Source organism: Microcaecilia unicolor, chromosome 11 (genome assembly GCF_901765095.1).
Source record: "Microcaecilia unicolor chromosome 11, aMicUni1.1, whole genome shotgun sequence".
Lineage (NCBI taxonomy): Eukaryota > Metazoa > Chordata > Amphibia > Gymnophiona > Siphonopidae > Microcaecilia > Microcaecilia unicolor.
The window spans coordinates 135,424,551-135,444,964 of record NC_044041.1 but is presented as its reverse complement, the minus strand read 5'-3'; the positions used below and the strand labels follow the sequence as shown (position 1 = coordinate 135,444,964).

Here is a 20,414-nt window from a genome sequence, read left to right as displayed (position 1 = left end):
CATTATACATTAATAATTGTATCTGATATCCTGTAATGACAATGTTTCAAATCTATGTAAGCCACATTGAGCCTGCAAATAGGTGGGGGAATGTGGGATACAAATGCAAAAAATAAATAAGCTGTTAACACATTCATTTATTCATTATTTTCACTGTGAAATTGATACATAACATTTCTCACCCTTACACAACTAAAAACTGAGTAAATACATATATTTTTTACTGCATACGATGTTATTAATGCTTTATCTCAGTCATTAAATACAAGCACCAAAGACAAAACTGCTCTTCTCCAAAGGGACGACTCCCAAATATAGTCTTCCCTCAGATGCTGTCATTAGCACCAATATCCCGTTCCGGTTTATCGCTCGCTTTTAGTCTCTGTTTCCAGCTGTATATGTCCAAAGGAAGGGCTGACAAAACTATTTCAGAATATCACACTGTCACAGTGGAAGTTATGATGTTCTTTCTTCAAACCATAATAACAGATGTTCCATAGCAATACAAATTAAAAGCGTTCCTTTACTCTTGCAAAGTTTTGCTGGTGGTTCTTCAGAAGGTAACGCTGTTCATGAGAACAATATACAGCATTCAGACCAAGTTGGCATGTTCAACAAAATCATATTTAAACCATAATTCTTTTTTTTTTTTTTACCCCAACATTTTACTTTATTGCAATGGCCATTATTCTCGGTTGGACACCAAGTCCAGAGTGAAATGCTTCCAAAATCTCGTCAAGCACCCCGGGACGCCCAATAGTGTCGGGATGTGGTTCTGTGTTGGAACCCTTGTCTCAGTACGTTGATCACTATTTAAAATCTTTTGTACAAATGGCAGCATCTTATGTTAAGGATTCCACTCATTATCTACAACACCTTGACATGCTGATTGTCCCGGAGGGCGAGATGTGGTGGCTAGTGACTCTTGATGTCAAGGCCCTTTATACTAATATACCTCAGGATGCTGCGTTAGAGATAGTTGACTTCTATCTCAAGCAAACATCTTTAACAGCTGACAAGAATCAATTGTTGAATTCCATGAGCATTTTAATAGTTAATCAAAATTATTTTATATTTGAACAACGGTTCTTTCTTCAGACCAAGGGGGTAGCCATGGGCGCCACAGTTGCGCCATCCATAGCATGCCTCTATATGACAAGATTTGAACAGCAACATGTCTATGGTAGTGCCCATGAAATCAACATTATATCTTGGAAACGTTTTATTGATGACATTTTGCTGATTTGGAAAGTCACGGAGCAGGAACTTGAGGATCTTGTGTCTCACTTAAACTCTGTTACTGCATATGATGTTATTAATGCTTTATCTCAGTCATTAAATACAAGCACCAAAGACAAACTACGAAAAGTTCGATACTTTATACAAATATAGTCTTCCCTCAGAGGCTGTCATTAGCACCAATATCCCGTTCTGCTTTATCGCTTGCTTTTAGTCTCCGTTTCCAGCTATATATGTCCAAAGGAAGGGCTGACAAAACTATTTGTCATAGTGGAAGTTATGATGTTCTTTCTTCAAATCATAACAGATGTTCCATAGCAATACAAATTAAAAGTGTTCCTTTACTTTTGCAAAGTTTTGCTGGTGGCTTCTTCAGAAGGTAACGCTGTTCATGAAAACAATATACAGCATTCAGACCAAGTTGACATAGAGGCTCATTTTCAAAGCACTTAGCCTCCCAAAGTTCCATAGAAACCTATGGAACTTAGCCTCCCAAAGTGCTTTGAAAATATGCCTCATGGTCAACAAACACATATTTAAACCATAATTCTTAAAAAAACAAAACATTCTTTTACCTTATTGCAATGGCCATTATTCTCGGTCGGACGCCAAGTCCAGAGTGAAATGCTTCCAAAACTGGAAGCTTGCCTACGTACTGAGGTGCCTGAATTTAAATGCCAGCGCACGGTCACCTGATGTCTACAAATAGGAAGCTCCCATGCCCGCCTAAATGTATTTGAAATTTAAAGGTACACTGAAAGTTATTAGTTAATTCATTCGACCTTCCTGTTCTGACCCCCGGGATGTGTAGTTCCCCACATGAAAATAAAGCGTTGTTCTTTATACAATAACTTAAGTTGAAGTCCACCTTCTCTTGCTTTAATTTGGAGTATAACTACATACCGCAAGTCTGATAATGAGTGATTGCACTGAATCCAATGGGCTGTAAGAGGAGCTTTTCCTTTTAATATTACTTATATGTTTTCCAATTTTCTGTTTTACTTTTCTCATTGTTTGCCCTATATAATATAGCCCACATGGGCATATTATACAGTACACTACTCCCGCTGACTCACAAATCATCCTACTAGATAACTGAAACTGATGTGTTGAATGAGGAATAACTACAGATGTAGTTTGTATTGAATATTGACAATAATTACATCTCCCACAAGGGTGATGGCCTCCCTTTATTTCCATGGGCTGGCTGGGATTAGCCAACAGTTCACCTAAATTGCGTCCTCGTCGGTGAGCAAATTTAGGTCTCTCATATAAAGAAGGATGAATTCCTAAAATATGCCAATATTTTAGAACTAGTAAAAAAGGCCCGTTTGTGAGAGAAATGAAATGGGCGCTAGGAAAATGATGATGTAATTGCAATTATGTTGTTAACAGAACCATTACCAAAAATCAGGGTATATAATGAGTAATATTGTGTTTTTTAGAAATTTGTATGTATAGTATTTTTTAAAAATAGTAAGCAGAATGTAAATAACTTTAATTGCAAACATAATGTTGGTTTAGATTTTTAAAATTTCGTTATAAACAATATTTTTTGTGTGTCACAATGACCATTTCGTCAACAATGAAATGGGCCCTAGCAAGGCTCTCGTGTAAGCGTTTTTTTCTCTCTCCCCTGCCCGTCCCGTGATTCTCTCCTCTCCATCCATGTCCATCGGTATGTTCTGTTTATGTGTGAGAGGCATGGTATGGTATTTGAAAGGCTGTATTTGAATGTGTGTGTGGTGGAGGATTGTGTATTGTGCTATCCCTGTGAGCAAAGGTGACCACGCTACTCCCTCTACTTTGATTTTTGAGTTCCCAGTTATATAGATATCAGTTATTAAATTTTAATTGCCAAATCCTCGACCATTGTTGTAACTTTTGGAGATTCCTTCTCATTGTTTCTACTCCCTCCAGGGTATTCACTCTATTGGCTGTCTTTGTGTCATCCGCAAAAAGGCAAACCTTTCCTTCCAACCCTTCAGCAGTATCTTTCACAAATATATTAAACAGAATAGGCCCCAGCACCGACCCTTGAGGAACTTCACTGCTCACCTTCCTTTCCTCCGAGCGGATTCCGTTTACCACCACCCTCTGCCACCTGTCAGTCAACCAGTTTCCTATCCAGTTCACCACTTTCGGTCCTAAGTTCAGTCCTTTCGGCTTATTCACGAGTCTTCTGTGGGGGACCATATCGAAGGCTTTACTGAAATCCAAGTAAATTACATCTAGCGCATGTCCTGCATCCAATTCTTTGGTTACCCAGTCAAAGAAATCAATTAGATTCATTTGGCAGGATTTTCCATTGGTAAAGCCATGTTGCCTCGGGTCCTGTAACCCATTGGCTTCTAAAAAGTTAACTATCCTTTCTTTCAGCAGCGACTCCATTATTTTTCCTGCCACCGACGTGAGACTTACCGGTCTCTAGTTTCCTACTTCTTCCCTGTCTCCGCTTTGTGAAGAGGGACCACATCTGCTCATCTCTAAGCTTGTGGAACCTCCCCCGTCTCTAAAGATCCATTAAATAAATCTTTGAAGTCCCACCAGGATCTTCCTGAGCTCCTTTAGTATCCTGGGATGTATCCCATCCAGTTGGGTCATCAATTTTCCCAAGTGCCACTGGACTCCCTTTTAATCGCTGGAGTACCTGGGTGTGATCTTCAACACCCGGGAGGGGATGGTGTCCCTCCCACTGAATCGCAGGCTTCTCCTCCAGAGTCAATTAGAGAGCATTCTTTGCCTTCCGGTACCCAGAGTGTGGAACTACATACAAGAATTGGGCTCCATGGCAGCCACGCTGAACGTCATTCCATGGGCCAGGAGCCACATGCATCCACTCTAGTAGTTACTGCTCAGTCGGTCCCCCCTCTCGGAGGATTTCCTGATTCTGCTTCCATGGTTGTTGTCAACTTGGGCAGCCATGTAATGGTGGCTGGAGCCTGTGAACACTCAAAGAGATCTGCCCCTGGGAACACCGACCTGGGTAGTTGTGACAATGAATGGTAGTCTATTGGGCTGGGGAGCACATTGCCTAGGTCAGACGACACAGGGCATTCGGTCCTAGGCACGATTCGGTTGGCACTCCGTAATCCGGGGCCATCCGGTTCAAGTCTTATTTGATAGTGCAACAGCAGTTGCATATATCAACAGATGGGGCACCAAGAACACTCATCTAGCAAAGGAGGTGACCCTCCTATGCATTTGGGTGGCGAAGCATCTCCCCCTGCTCTTAGCAGCTCATATTGCAGGCTCATTGTTGAGGCAGATTTTCTCAGTCGGAACCATCTGGATCTAGGGGAGTGGGAACTATTGGCACAGGCCTTCACACAGATAACACGGTGGTGGGGGCTACCGGTCCTTGACCTGATGGCCAACAGGACCAATGCGAAAGTGCCCCGCTTCTTCAGCAAAGGCAGAGAGTACAAATCCGAAGGGATAAATTCCCTTCTGCAACTGTGGCCCACGGCTCTCTTCTTTGTATTCTCACTGTGGCCTATGGTGGGATTGGTAGTGGGGCGCATTGCCCTGTACACGGGGCAGGTGATTTTGGTAGCCCCGGATTGGCCCAGGCGTACACGGACTTCATTTGCCTGCTGATCAATAGGCCTTTGTGTATTCACAGGTTGTCGGAAGCTGGTGATGCAGGGGCCCGTGCCCATGGAGGATCCTTCTCCCCCCTTACGGCCTGGCTCTTGAGAGGGCTCACTTGCGACAGAAAGGGTGCCTGGACAGAGTGATTGCTACTATGCTACAGGCGTGAAAGCGGTCCACTTCCACGGCCTATGTGGAGGAGTAGCCTAGTGGTTAGTGCAGTGGACTTTGATCTTGGGGAACTGAGTTCAAGTCCCACTGCAGCTTCTTGTGACTCTGGGCAAGTCACTTAACCCTCCATTGCCCCTGGTACAAAAATAAGTACCTGAATATATGTAAACCGCTTTGAATGTAGTTGCAAAAACCTCAGAAAGACAGTATATCAAGTCCCATTTCCCTTTCCCTTTTGAGTCCTGGTGCTCGGCGGTGGGGCTTTCAGCTCCTTCTGCCTCGTTGGCCTTTATCCTAGCCTTTTTGCAGGATGGTCTTGACAAGTCCTTGTCTTTAGCTTCGCTGAAGGTCCAGGTGGCCACGTTGGCCTGCTTCCAGGGCTGTCTGCAGGGTACTTCTCTGGGTTCTCACCCAAACATAGTGCGCTTCCTCCGTGGGGTAAACCATTTCCGGCCACCACATTTGCCTGTTCTTGGAACCTCCCTTTGAGCCTTTGGGCTATTGTTGATAAAAGACCTCCTGCTTAAAACTGTATTTTTGGTGGCCATCGCTTCAGCTAGATGAGTGTCTGAACTGCAAGCGCTGTCCTGCAGGGATCCCTTCCTTTGCTTTACGGAGGTCAGGGTTTGCATTAGGATGGTACCGTCTTTGTTTTCTTCCGAAGGTTGTGTTGCGATTTCACTTGAATCAACCATCTTTTCTTCCAGCATTTCGCCAGGAGGATTATCCGACCGAGTTTTGGGCACAGTGCCTTGATGTTAGACACATCCTTCTCAGATACGTGGAGGTCACCAATGATTTCCATCAGTCTGATCATCCTTTCGTTCTTCATGCAGGTCACAAGAAAGGTGACATGGCTTCGAAAGCCACGGTGGTCTGTTGGCTCAGTGAGGTGATTGCATTGGCGTACTTAGCCATGGGGAAGTTGCCTCCGTTGCAGCTGAAAGCACATTCTACCAGAGCATAGGCTACTTCCTTGTCATCAGCAGCAGATGAATCCATTAACTGATGGGTTGTATCCACCTACCAGCAGGTGGAGATAGAGAAATACTGAAGGCAGTTGGGTCTAGCCGTCCAAGGGTCAATGTGGTTTTTCAGTGTTCTCTATCTCCCAGCAGGTGTGGACGTAGCTTGATCAGCTCCTGGATTTCTGCCTGCGGTGGCTCCTGTGCTTTGCCAGTTGAGCAGAGGTGTTGTGGCTGGTGTTGCCCACTTTAAAGGCATATAGGTTCGCCCTTTCCCTGCCTTACCCATTCCCCCCCTCCTCCCGGAGTCCCTCTGTTGCTGCCTGCCTCCAACTTTCCTCACAGCGTTAAAAAAAAAAAAAAAGGTGCGCACTTGTACAGCGTTGCTATTTCTGAGGCTTTCTCCAGAGATTCTGGTTCTGTGCAGCTTGACCGGAGCTCGTTGACTCGGTCTTCTGAGGTGAGAGTGGTGCTCAGCTCCTCCGGGGAGGTTCCTCCAGACAACGTTCCGAGCGGGGTAAGTTTGGCGCGAAGCCGCCATTTTATTGCTATATTTCCGCTCAGTCGGGCGATGGCTGCTGAAGGAGTTAAGCGCTTCTCTCGTTGTGGTAAACGCAGGTCAGCAGCGGGGCTGTGTAAAACGTGCTCCTTAGACACTCACGCTAGTTCGAGCATGGCAAGCGGTGATTCTTCCCGCTCGATGGAGCTGTCAGCGGGCGCCATTTTGGAAGCGCAGCATTTCTCGACCCTCGCTGTTGCGGAGGAGTCTGAGTGCAGGGGGACGCCTCATTTAGAGGCTGCCAGAGGAGCTCCAACCTATGTTACTCCTAATTCGGGGGCGGAGGGTCAGGGTGAGTTTTTCTCCCCTGAGTTTGTGCTACTAATGCATAAGGCCTTCATGCTGAAAAGAGCTCTGCCGCAGGTGTCTGACACTGCGTTGCATTCGGGGATGACTACAGATGTTATGTCTTCCCCCGAGCGTTGGAAGGACGCTAAACGTAGATGGGTAAATTCCCCGTCTGAAAGTGGCGCATCTCCCTTCCCCCCCCCCCCCCCCCCCCCCCCCCCCCCCCCCCCGTGGTCAGGCTGTGGGGAGTCTGAGGGATCTGGCAGGCCCTCATGGACGGATGATCCAGAGGAGGGTGCCTGTTTGCCACTGGATTCGGATGATCCCAATGCTGTTCGGATTTTCCACCGCGATGAGCTGCCAGCTCTCATTACTGACGCCTTGCAGGCCCTCTCGATTGATGATCCTGCAGAGAATGATGCCTCCTCTGTTAATCTTAGGATAGCGAGTACTAAGAAGCCTACTAGGGCCTTTCCTGTGCATGACTCCATCCTGGAGCTTATTTCAGCTCAATGGTCTGCCCCGATTGGCCTTTGAAAGTGGCCAGGGCTATGGGTCAGCTTTACCCTCTGAGTGAGGAGCACTTGGCCCCTTTTGGGATGCCTAAAGTGGATGCATTAGTCACGGCGGTGACTAAAAAGACCACCCTCCCAGTAGAGGGAGGGGTCGCTTTGAAAGACATGCAGGACCTGTGGCTTGAATTCGCGCTGAAGCGGTCCTTTGAAATATCGGGCCTTGCCATAAGGGCATCTATTTGCAGTTCCTATGCAGCCCGGTCCTGTCTTTCCTGGTTACAACAGGCGGTGGATCAGCCCGCGGATGGTGTGGGATCCCTCTCTGAGGTTGCCCTGCGGATGGAGTCGGCCCTGTCATTTTTGACTGACGCCCTTTATGATCTGGTCAGAGCTTCGGCTAAGCAGGTGTCTGTGGCGGTTTCGGCCTGCTGCCTTCTTTGGCTGCGGCATTGGGCAGCTGACGTGGATTCTAAGAAAAGGCTGGTGAGGTTACCCTTTCGGGGTCTCCTGTTATATGGAGAGGAATTGGAGAAGATTGTTAAAGACCTGGGGGACTCTAAGCCCCAGCGGTTACCTGAGGATAGGCCGAGGCCTTCTTCCAAAGGTTCTTTGTTTCCCTCCTCTTCCAGACCTCGCTTCCGTGAAGCTCGCAGGTATCACCCGGGGCGCTCTGCTGGGTTTCCTCAACGTGCCCGTTTTCAGCAGAGGAACTCCGTTCGCTCAGACAGACGTTCCGCAGCGGCTGTGCCTTGGCCAGGAGTTCAGGGGAGTCCTCCACAATGATGGGACACCGGTCCACTCCTTGGTTCCTGCAGTAGGAGGACGGCTTTCCCTCTTTCTCGAGGAGTGGACCAAGATTACCTCGGATCAGTGGGTCCTGGACCTGATCAGAGAAGGTTACCGATTGGAATTCGGTGCCCTGGTGAGAGACGTGTTTGTGGAGTCCCGATGCGGCACTGCCGTCAAACAGGCAGCGGTAGAGGAGACCTTGCAAGTCTTGCTGCACCTCGGAGCAGTGATCCCGGTGCCTCCCGCCGAGCGCGGCTGTGGCCGCTATTCCGTTTATTTTGTGGTGCCTTGAAAAGGCGGGTCTTTCAGACCGATCCTCAACTTATGAAGTCAATGAGGCCCTAAGAGTGCGACTCCCTGTGCTCCGTCATTGTGGCGGTACAGCCAGGAGAATTTCTCACGTCTCTGGACCTAAAAGAAGCGTATTTTTCCATTCCTATTTGGCCCCCGCATCAGCGGTTTCTCCGGTTTGTGGTGTTGGGACAACATTTCCAGTTTCGGGCCTTGCCTTTCGGCCTAGCCACAGCTCCCCGTACCTTTTCCAAGGTAATGGTGGTGGTAGCTGCCTGTCTCAGGCGAGAGGGTATCAGAGTTCACCCTTATTTCGACGACTGGCTCATCAGAGCGGATTTGGCAGACGAAAGTCGTCTTGTCACAGCCAGAGTGGTTACAGTCCTGCAGACTCTAGGCTGGGTGGTCTATATACCCAAAAGTCACCTGACCCCCCTCTCAGTCTATCGAGTATTTGGGGGTCCGGTTTGACACGGCCTTGGGGTTTGTCTTTCTCCCCGACCAAAGGCGGTGCAAGCTTCAGACTCAGGTCCGTCTGCTCCTGCGGATGCATCGCCCGCGAGCTTGGGACTTTGTCCAGCTGCTGGGGTCGATGACGGCCACCTTGGAGGTGGTTCCATGGGCGAGAGCGCATATGAGGCCACTGCAGATTGCCCTGCTTCAACAATGGTCTCCGATGTCCAGGAATATCAAAGCAGACTAACGTGGCTCCCTGGTGCCTGGCTCAGTATGGATTGGTGGCTCTCAGACAGGATGCTGCGCCACGGAATGCCGCTTCCGCTTCCTTCTTGGTGCCTGGTGATAACAGATGCCAGCCTTTTGGGCTGGGGAGCGCATTGCCAGGGAAGCTATGCTCAGGGTCAGTGGACACCCATGGAAGTGGGGTGGTCCATCAATCACTTGGAACTGAGAGCGATATTCCAGGCTCTTATGGCCTTCCAAAAGACTCTGAAGGGGCTTGCGGTCCGGGTCCTGTCAGACAACACAGTAGTGGCTACAAAAATCGTCAGGGCGGCACTTGGTGCAGGGCCCTGGCCGAGGAGGCCGCTCAGATTTTCCAGTGGGCCGAGCTCCACCTGCATCTTCTGTCAGTAGCTCACATGGCAGGTCAGAGCAATGTGCATGCCAATTTTCTCAGCAGGCATCAAATTGACCGGGCGGAATGGGAACTGGCAGAAGAAGTGTTTCTTCAGATTTATGCCAAATGGGGGACACCCAGAATGGATCTAATGGCGTCAAGTGCAAACGCCAAATTCCCTCGCTTTTTCAGCAGAAGGAGAGATCCTCACTTGGCGGGGTTGGATGCACTGGCTCAACCCTGGTTCTTGGGTCTCTTGTATGTGTTCACTCCTTGGCCCTTGATAGGGCGAGTCCTCCTTCGGATTCGACTATACCGGGGATTGGTGATTCTTATCGCTCTGGACTGGCCAAGGCGTCCGTGGTATGTGGATCTCCGCCGGATGATGGTGGAGGCTCCATTTCATTTGCCTCTGGTGCCGAACCTGTTGGTTCAAGGTCCGGTGTCTATGGAGAATCCCTGCCGATTTGGTCTTACGACCTGGCTCTTGAGAGGGCGAAATTGAGAGACAAGGGCTACTCTAACAAGGTCATTTCAACTCTGTTGCAGGCCCGCAAGTGGTCCACCTCCGCAGCTTTTGCTCGGATCTGGCGCAAGTTTGAGGCGTGGTGTGTTTCAAAGGCGATCATACCCACGCGGGCTACAGTCTCGCCGGTGCTGGACTTTTTGCAGGATGGCTTACAAAAAGGTCTGGCTTACAATTCTCTGCGGGTTCAAGTAGCAGTATTGGCATGCTTTAGAGGGAAAGTCTCGTGCTTATCCCTTGCTGCTCAGCCGGACATTGCCCGATTTCTCAGAGGGGTGCTGCGGCTCCACCCTCCAGTGCGGTCGCCTTGTCCGGCCTGGAACCTGGGGCTGGTGTTGAAGGTTCTCCAGCGTTCGCCTTTCGAGCCACTTAAGCGAGCTTCGGAGAAGGATGTGACTCTCAAGACAGTCTTTTTGGTGGCCATGACATCGGCTAGACTTGTGTCTGAGCTTCAGGCGCTGTTCTGTCGGGACCCTTTTCTACAATTCTCGGAGTCCGGAGTAACGGTACATACAGTGCCCTCCTTCCTGCCTAAAGTGGTTTCAGCGTTTCACCTGAACCAGCCCATTTTTCTTCCTTCCTTTTTCTAGGGAAGATTTTCCAGATTCCTTTGGGCAATTACATCTTTTGGATGTCCGCAGGGCTCTGTTGCAGTATCTTCAGATGTCAAATGACTTCAGGACCTCTGATCACCTTTTTGTATTGTTGTCAGGTCCTCGATTCGGGTGTCCGGCGTCTAAGGCCACTGTAGCCCGTTGGCTCAAGGAAGTCATTTTCTATGCATATCTGCTTTCAGGGCGGTCTCCTCCTGAAGCATTTAGGGCGCATTCCACTAGAGCGATTTCCTCCTCATGGGCTGAAACGGGAGCCCTCTCTCTGCAAGAGATCTGTAGTGCAGCTACTTGTGCTTCTCAGCTCTCATTTGTTCGGCATTACAGGCTGGATGTTGCAGCGAAGCAGGACGCACATTTTGGAGAGCAGGTGCTTGCTCGCAGAGTGGCCTGTTCCCAGCCTAAGTAGGGAGTGCTTTTGTACATCCCATCAGTTAATGGATTCATGTGCTGCTGATGACAAGGAAGGGAAAATTAGATTCTTACCTTGGTAATTTTCTTTCCTTTAGTCACAGCAGATGAATCCATGATCCCTCCCTGGCTGACTTTGTTGTTGTTTGTTCAGTTCTTTCATGCAGATGTATAGCTCATCGGGAGAAGTTAGAAACCAGTTTTCAGAATTTCTACATGCTGTTTTAGTACAGGAGGTTGAGGTCGTCCCTCCTTTGTGTGATTATTGCTCCTGTTCTGGGGCGTTTGTTCGCTGTGAGGAAAGTTTATGTTATTCTACCTTTATGATTCACTCTGCTTTGGAAATTTCAAATACTGAAGGCTGATGGGGCTAGCCATCCAAGGGTCACTGTGGTTTTTCAGTGTTCTCTATCTCCACCTGCTGGTAGTCGGATACAACCCATCAGTTAATGGATTCATCTGCTGTGACTAAAGGAAAGAAAATTACCAAGGTAAGAACCTAATTTTCCCTTTCTTTGCGGAGTACCGGTTCATTTCATTGGATGAGATTTGTAGGGTGACCACTTGGTCATCGGTACATACGCTCTCTAAACATTACAGGTTTGACGTGTCACCGCGTCAAGATGTGACTTTTGGAGCTTGAGATCTATCCGCTGGGGTGGCATTGTCCCACCCCACTTGAGGACTGCTTTGGTACATCCCACAAGTCTCTGGATTCATCTGTGGGATGCTATGGAAGGTAAAATTAGTCCTTACCTGATAATTTTCTTTCCATTAGTCCCAACAGATCAGTCCAGAGGCCTACCCTGTTTTCTGTTTGTTCATGTAGTTGTTCCGTTTGGTTGTAATGTGTTGAGTTCCAGCATTTTATTAAAAAAAAAAAAACACGAATCAAACAAAAGAAGACTTATCTATGTTGGTAACAAGTGGTGCCTTAGGCACTTTTTCCATAGGAGGTTCTGGTTCCTGCACGTGACCACATATACCAAACCTCTGGAGTTCTCTCTATCTTCACCTGCTGGTAGTGAGACATAACACACAAGTCTCTGGATTGATCTGTTGGGACCAATGGAAAGAAAATGATCAGGTAAGGACTAATTTTACCTTAGCCTTCCTTATCAGCGCTTTGCATTTGACTTGACATTTCTTATGCTGTTTCTTATTATTTTCAGTCGGATCCTTCCTTCATTTTCTGAAGGATTTTCTTTTAGCTCTAATAACTTCCTACACCTTACTTTTTAACCATGTCTGCTGTCGTTTGGCCTTCCTTCCTTCCTTCATTAATACATGGACTATAACAGACCCGGGCTTCCAGGATAGTATTTTTGAACAGCTGCTGCTCTATGTTTTGGGGGGGGGGGGGGTTTCACTGTTCTTCTCATTTTATCATAATCTCCTTTTTGAAAGTTAAATGCTAACATATTGGATTTCCTGTGTGTACTTACTCCAGAGCTTATATGACATCTGATCATATTGTGATCACTGTTATCAAGCAGCCCCAGCACTATTACCTCTTGCACCAGAACACGCGCTCCACTTAGGACTAGGTCTAGAACCTTTCCTCCTGTTGGCTCCTCTACCATCTGCTCCATAAAACAGTCTTTGATTTCGTCAAGGAATTTTACCTCCCTGGCATCTATTGATGTTACATTTACCCAGTCAATATCGGGGTATTAAAATTACCCATTATTATTGTGATCCCCAGTTTGTTAGCCTTCCTAATTTCTGATAACATTTCTACATCAGTCTGTTCATCCTGGAGAGGTGGACATTAGTACACTCCTATCACTCTCCTTTTCCCCTTTACACATGAATTTCAATCCATACAGGTTCCAAGATGTGTTTTGTGTCCTGCAGAATTTTTAGTCTATTTGATTCAAGACTCTCATTAACATACAGTGCTACTCCTCCACCAATTCGATTCACCCTATCACTAATAATTTGTACCCTGGTATGACAGTGTCATACTGGTTATCCTCTTTCCACTAAGTCTCAGAGATACCTATTATATTTAGTTTTTCGTTTAGTGCAACATATTCTAACTCTCGCATCTTATTTCTTAGGCTTCTGCATATAGACATTTCAAACTTTTTTTTTGTTACATTTGTACCCCACGGTTTCCCACTCATGGCAGGCTCAATGCGGCTTACATGGGGCAATGGAGGGTTAAGTGACTTGCCCAGAGTCACAAGGAGCTGCCTGTGGCTGAAGTGGGAATTGAACTCAGTTCTCCAGGACCAAAGTCCATCACCCTAACCAGTAGGCCACTCCTCCACTCCACTGTCTTGCTGCACAGTTGACAGTGATAATTTGCAATCCTTATGCTTTTTATTTAAAGACACCTAGTCTACTATGGCCTCTTTTGCAGCCTTGTTATCAGGATGTCCTGTCTTCTCTGTTTTGGTGATATCTTTGAAAAATACTTGTTCCGAAGCATGCACTTTTGAACCACTGTCTGCCTTCTCCCAGTTTCTAGTTTAAAAGCTGCTCTATCTCCTTTTTAAATGGTGATGCTAGCAGCCTGGTCTCACCCTGGTTAAGGTGGAGCCCATCATATAGGCTCCGCCTTCCCCAGAATGTTGCCCAGTTCCTATCAAATCTAAAACTCTTCTCCCTGCATCACTGCGGAGAAATTGAATGAATTCTTTGCTTCGGTCTTCACCGAGGAGGATTTGGGAGGGATACCGGTACCGGAAAAGGTATTTGAAGCGGATGAGTCGGAAAGACTAAATGATTTCTCTGTAAACTTGGAGGATGTAATGGGGCAGTTCTGCAAACTAAAAAGTAGTAAATCGCCGGGTCCGGATGGTATTCATCCCAGAGTTTTTTAATAGAGCTGAAAAATGAACTTGTGGAGCTGCTGTTAGTAATATGCAATTTATCCCAAAAATCAGGTGTGGTACTGGAAGATTGGAGGGTGGCCAATGTAACGCCGATTTTTAAAAAGGGTTCCAGAGGAGATCCGGGAAATTATAGACTGGTGAGTCTGACGTCGGTGCCGGGAAAAATGGTGGAGGCTGCTATTAAGAATAAAATTACAGAGCACATACAAAAACATGGGCTGATGAGACAAAGTCAGCACGGATTTAGTGACGGGAAGTCTTGCCTCACAAATCTACTTCATTTTTTCGAGGGGATGAACAAACGTGGACAAAGGGGAGCCGGAGGACATTGTGTATCTGGATTTTCAGAAGGTGTTTGACAAAGTGCCTCATGAAACACTCCAAAGGAAACTGGAGAGGCAGTGTATTATTGTGGATTAAGAGCTGGTTAAAGGATAGGAAGCAGAGAGTAGGGTTGAATGGTCATTTTTCTCGATGGAGAAGGGTAGTTAATGGGGTCCCTCAGGGGTCTGTGCTGGGACTGCTGCTTTTTAACATATTACAAATGACCTTGAGATGGGAGTAACTAGTGAGGTAATTAAATTCGCAGATGACACAAAGTTATCCAGGGTCGTCTTGTCGCGGGAGGAGTGTGAAAGATTGCAAGAAGACCTCATGAGACTGGGGGATTGGGCGTCCAAATGGCAGATGAAGTTCAACGTTGACAAGTGCAAAGTGATGCACGTGGGAAGGAGGAACCCGAATTACAGCTATGTTATGCAAGGTACCGCTTTAGGAGTTACGGACCAAGAAAGGGATCTGGGAGTCATCGTGGATAGGACGTTGAAATCTTCAGCTCAATGTGCTGCGGTGGCTAAGAAGGCGAACAGAATGTTGAGTATTATTAGAAAAGGGATGGAAAACAAACATGAGGATGTTATAATGCCGTTATATCGCTCCATGGTGCGACCGCACCTGGAGTATTGTGTTCAGTTCTGGTCGCCTCATCTCAAAAAAGATATAAAGGAATTGGAAAAGGTGCAGAGAAGGGCAACATGATAAAAGGGATGGGACGACTACCCTATGAGGAGAGGTTAAGACGGCTAGGACTCTTTTTAGCCTGGAGAAAAGGCGGCTGAGGGGTGATATGATAGAGGTCTACAAAATAATGAGTGGGGTAGAGCGGACGGATGTGAAGCGTTTGTTTACACTTTCTAACAATAATAGAACCAGGGGACACAAGATGAACTTAGAATATGGTAGGTTTAAAACAAATCGGAGAAAATTTTTCTTTACTCCGCGTAGTTACTCTGGAACTCATTGCCGGAGAAGGTGGTGACGGCAGCTGGCCTTGCTGAGTTTAAAAGGGGTCTGGATAGATTCCTGAAGGAAAAGTCCATTGATCAATATTAAATTTTGGGTTTTTGCCAGGTTCTTGGGGCCTGGATTGGCCGCTGTCGGAGACGGAGTGCTGGGCTTGATGGACCTTTGGTCTATTCCCAGTGTGGCAGTGCTTATGTACTTATGTATGACTCCAGAGCTCTGCCTGTCTCTTGGGCCCTGTGTGTGGAACTGGGAGCACTTCTGAAAATGCTACCATAGAGGTTTTGGATTTGAACTTTTTACTTAACAGCCTAAATATGGCTTCCAGAACTTCCCTCCCACATTTTCCTAAATCATTTGTACCCACATGTACCAAGACAGCCGGCTCCTCCCCAGCACTATGTAAAATCCTATCTAGGTGATGCGTGAGGTCCTCCACCTTCGCACAAGGTAGGCAAGTAACCTGGTGATCCTCACATCCACCAGCCACCCAACTATTTACGTGCCTAATAAATCAACAACTACAAAAGCCTTTCTTTCCCTTCCCTCCTGGGCAGTAGCTCCCTGAGACATCCTCGATGTGAGAGGATTTTGCATCACCTGATGGGCTGGTCCTGGCTACAGGATTACTTCTAGCTTCACCAGGGTGAAGCTCTCCCTTTAGAATAACTCCCTCCTCCAAGGGAGCACAGGGGCTGCCAGACTGGAGGTGGGACTTTTCTACAACGTCCCTCTATGTACCTCTCTGTCTCCCTCAGATGCTCCAAGTCTGCTACTCTAGCCTCAAGAGAATGGACTCTTTCTCTGAGAGCTAGGAGCTTGTTGCATCGAGCACACACACATATAACCTCTTACTAACTGGAAGATAATCATACATGTAACACTCAGTGCAAAAGACTGGATAGCACCCCTCTTGCTGCTGGATTTCTATTTGCGTCTTAATATTATAGAGTTGTTTAATTAAAATTTCTTAAGGTTATAGGGATATCAGGTGAATATAAAAATCCTTAAGATTATATTGAGCCTGCCATGAGTGGGAAAGCGCGGGGTACAAATGTAACAAAAATAAATATTGTATCATGTGTAATTTTTTTAGTGTTTGCTTCTCAAAAAATAATTATATGTAATGAAAGCTGTAATGAAAACTCTCCTCTTGTTGTCCTAATTAGTATAATTGACTATAAATGAAGTGTTGAGCTAGGGGTGGGTGGATGCTGAGGGGTGGGAATGAAGACGGATTCTACCAGGCAAAGCAGGACCTAGTTCAATCTGTTAATGCTGTGGCAGAAAATTCTAATTTTAAAGCTAGGGGGGAAAGGGTATGGAGACCAGTTAATAAAGATTGCTGCTGTTTTTTTTTTTTTTATTCTGTGTTTATCATTAACCTACAATTTCTTTAAGTTACCAAGCACGGAGGAAAATAATGTCACCTAGAGAAATGCCCTCTTCTCTCAGGACTTCTCAGAAAGAAAATTAAGTGGGACTTTTCCTCTCTATACAGTTTGAATTCTAAGGGGACTTTTTCAAACAGACCCTTTGAAGCTAACCTAGTGATCAGATTGACCTTAGTAACTTTTGCAACTATTCTACTTCCTCACATCTTAACACCTAATTCAGGTCAGTAACAGTGCTACCTCTCTAGCATGCAACTAACGGGAAATAACTTTCTTTTAGAACAAAGTTTTTCAGCCTTGCTACTATCTTTTTTAATACTCTTTCTTGGCTGTTAAATTCTGACGAAGAAAGGCAACCTTCGAAAGCTAATCAAGAAATGTATTGTTATGTCCAATAAAAAAGGTATCGTCTTATTTTCTTTTCCATGTTTTATTTTGTTTATTTTCTATTGATTACCTCTAGAGAAAGTTTCAGTTTAAAAACTATGCAGAAAAGGATTATACACTATGGAAACTAGTTAATAATGCTTGCTTCTCTCTCTTTTTTTTTTTTTTTTCTGAGACTGAACTAGGCCCTACTGTGCCTTTATTTGTTATGCTGTGATAGAAAATTATTTTTAAATGCTTTTATTTTCTTTTAGCAGTGTTCACCTAGGAGACAAACAACTTTTTAAAAAAGTTGAGTACAGCTCTAGTAAAAGAAAATTAGTGGCAGAACAAAATGCTTTTTATACAGGGATTGTTTTTGCTCCTAACAGAATAGACAAGTTTTTGAAAAAAAGTTGAATTGCAGAACAATTGCTTTTTATACAGGGATTGCTTAGTATCCATAAGGCAACGTGTTAAAATTTTGAATCAAAACTTAGGGAAACTCACATTAAAGCTAGGAAAAATCACATGAATAAATTGAGTACTCCAGGCATGTCTGGATAAGTTTGCAGATAAGATCGTATGGAACCTAAAAAGAACAACACGTGACTAAGAGATATAAAAAAGGATTACCACCATTCTAAGTACACGACCACCAGTTACTCTCCATCTATAAGGGATCAGAAATATGAAACCCCTAAATATGGGGTCTTATGAAATCCCTAATGTACAGAGGCCCAGAAGGGTTAAACAGCCCTTGTTATTAGAGAGGGCAATGGCTCAGCCTTTGTCTTAAAGGTCTTGATGCTGAGGTTGAGGGCTACCCACCAGTAATTGATCTGACAGAATCACAAAACATTGTTGGTGACCAGAACGTGCAGTATGTGGCTGAAACGTAACAGGTGGTGGACCTGTTTCTGGGCCAGGAAGTGACAGAGTCCTTTCTGGATGAACTGCCTTATGGGCAAAAACTGTTTGACTCTCCAGAAGTCAACGTCTTACTAGCAGAAGACCTAGACTGCAAACAGATCATAACCGTGACCTAAAATACTGTCGATTTGGCAGAAGACACGTTCGGAGATGCCATTGATGACCCAGAAATATCTAAAGGGGCTGAGGATATGGAGCTCATGGATCTTCTAAACCAGATGGAGAGTTTTCTCCCTCTGTTTCACAGGTATGCATGTAGTTTTCTTTTTTTTTTTTTTTTGACAAAAATATGTTCTTAGTGTGATTATACCTTGGAATGGTTTTTCTTGCACCTTTAACAGACCTTCCATATTCTGTTGTAGGTGAACGATGAAAAGTATAGAGATGCTGCAGGGCCATTGCTGGTTAACATCGTATGTGTGTGCTACTTTTGCTGCTAGGAGAGTCTGCAAAAACGGAGAACTCAAACTTCCCATGAAAACGCAAGGTATACAGAACTTCGTAAATGGGCCCCCAGACATGAGGATATCCAATACATGAGATGTTGATACCTTATAGGTCTTATTAAGCAACAGAGGATCCGCATTCTCTGAAAAAGCGTCTTCAATTTGCTCGAACGAATAGCAATTTACTGCATTATACATCGCTGCTGTCAAGATTGTGCATTGGATAGGTGGGGGCTGAGCCAATACGTGTGCCTGTGTTTGCACCCTGACGTCAGATTGAAGAAACTACGAGCGCTTTGCGAGGGACTGTGCTTAGAGCGTATTCTTGGGGTTATTCTGATAGCTGGGTATAAAATGGAAATACTGATGGTTTTTAATGAAACTATTAACACAGTCATGGACCTAATCAAAATTGTAAAACCAATGCCTAATCCTGTTGAACAACTTGATAGTTTGGCCAACAGATTGAAGGACAGGGATTATATAAATTACATAAACTGTATTATATTCAAAAGAAAACTTGATTGCTTGTGTGTAGTTCTTAGTATGTTTGTTCTGTTTCAGACTTCGGGACATGTTGAACAGAGACAACACATACAAGTGTAGATCACAGCCTGCCCAGGCTACAGTTTAATAAAAACATATATTATAATAATTAACATCATAAAACTAATGAAGCATCATGTGTTCTTATGAAACTGTGTACATAAGTATTGCTACACTGGGACAGACCAAAGGTCTGTGAAGCCCAGCATCCTGTTTCCAACAGTGGCCAATCCAGATCCCCAAAAAAGTTCAAAACATTTTATGCTGCTTATCCCAGAAATAAGCAGTAGATTTTCCCCAGATGATTTTAATAATGGTCTATGGACTTTTCCTTTAGGAAGCCGTCCAAACCTTTTATTTTTTTAAACCCCGCTGAGATAACAGCCTTTACCACATTCTCTGGCAATGAATTCCAGAGTTTAATTACATGTTAAGTGAAGAAATATTTTCTCCAATTTGTTTTACATTTACTACTTTGTAGCTTCATCGCATGCCCTCTAGTCCTAGTATTTTTGGAAAGAGTAAACGATTCTCATCTACCCGTTCCACTCCATTCATTATTTTATAGATCTCTATCATATTTCCCCTCAGCCGTCTTTTCTCCAAGCTGAAGAGCCCTAGCCGCTTCAGCCTTTCCTCATAGGGAAGTCATTCTATCCCCTTTTATCATTTTTGTCGCCCTTCTCTGTAAAAGGTTTAGGTCCTTTTGTTTTTCCCCATGTCAGCACAAATGGTCGCAAATTGCCTTTTTGGACTGTGGCCCAAAAACATGTGGGAGGGTGTCATGGAGATGAGATGGGAGTGGGACCTCTCCACCTTTTGTTCAATCGTATTCCTCACAGGCATGTTTATTCTGAACCCCTCCCCCCCCCCCTCCACACACACACACAACTGGTTAGGCTATTGTAGCACCAGGAGGCTGTGCTAGATTCAATGGTATGGTTGGAGAGTAAAAGGTCTACATGATCTTTTTTAGTTTTAAACTAAAAAAACTCTCCACAACACAGAACTGGCATCTACAGAGAGCAGCAACAGTGATACCATAAGATTTTTAAAATGATTACATTGTCTCATCATACAAAATAATATGATCCTTAACTTACCAAAAAAAAAAAAGCCTGTGTTGTGCAGGAAGAACACACTGTTTATCAGGAGTCTGGATATAAGAACGGTAAAACCCAGTGTAAAGACCCACCCCACTTTCTATTATAACATGCTTACAGCAGAAGAAGAAAATATTCAGGCATCACAAAGCGACCGTGTAAGTGTTTTGCAGGTCCTCAAGCCTTTGTATTAAAACAATCAATCAAAATTAAAAAGTTAAGTACACGTGATGGTCTACAGTGTATTTTGACAGTGCAGAATACGAACAACGCCACGAGCCCCGATCACTCATACTGCTCAAAGAAGCATCTCACATGGCTCAGAGGTTTACAACAGCAAGAAAATAAGCATTAAATTTTGAAAATAATCTGTTTTTGCATTATACTCGATTATAGCTGCAGGGGTTCACAAAATGATGGTTGTAATTGCTATCACGTGGCATA

At 45.1% G+C, this 20,414-nt stretch overlaps 1 protein-coding gene across 3 annotated transcripts in view; it reads left to right on the top strand.

The window, feature by feature from the left end:
* Positions 1-20,414, top strand: part of LOC115480493 (putative nuclease HARBI1) — a 246,047-nt gene that overhangs the window by 93,490 nt on the left and 132,143 nt on the right. The window lies entirely within an intron of this gene.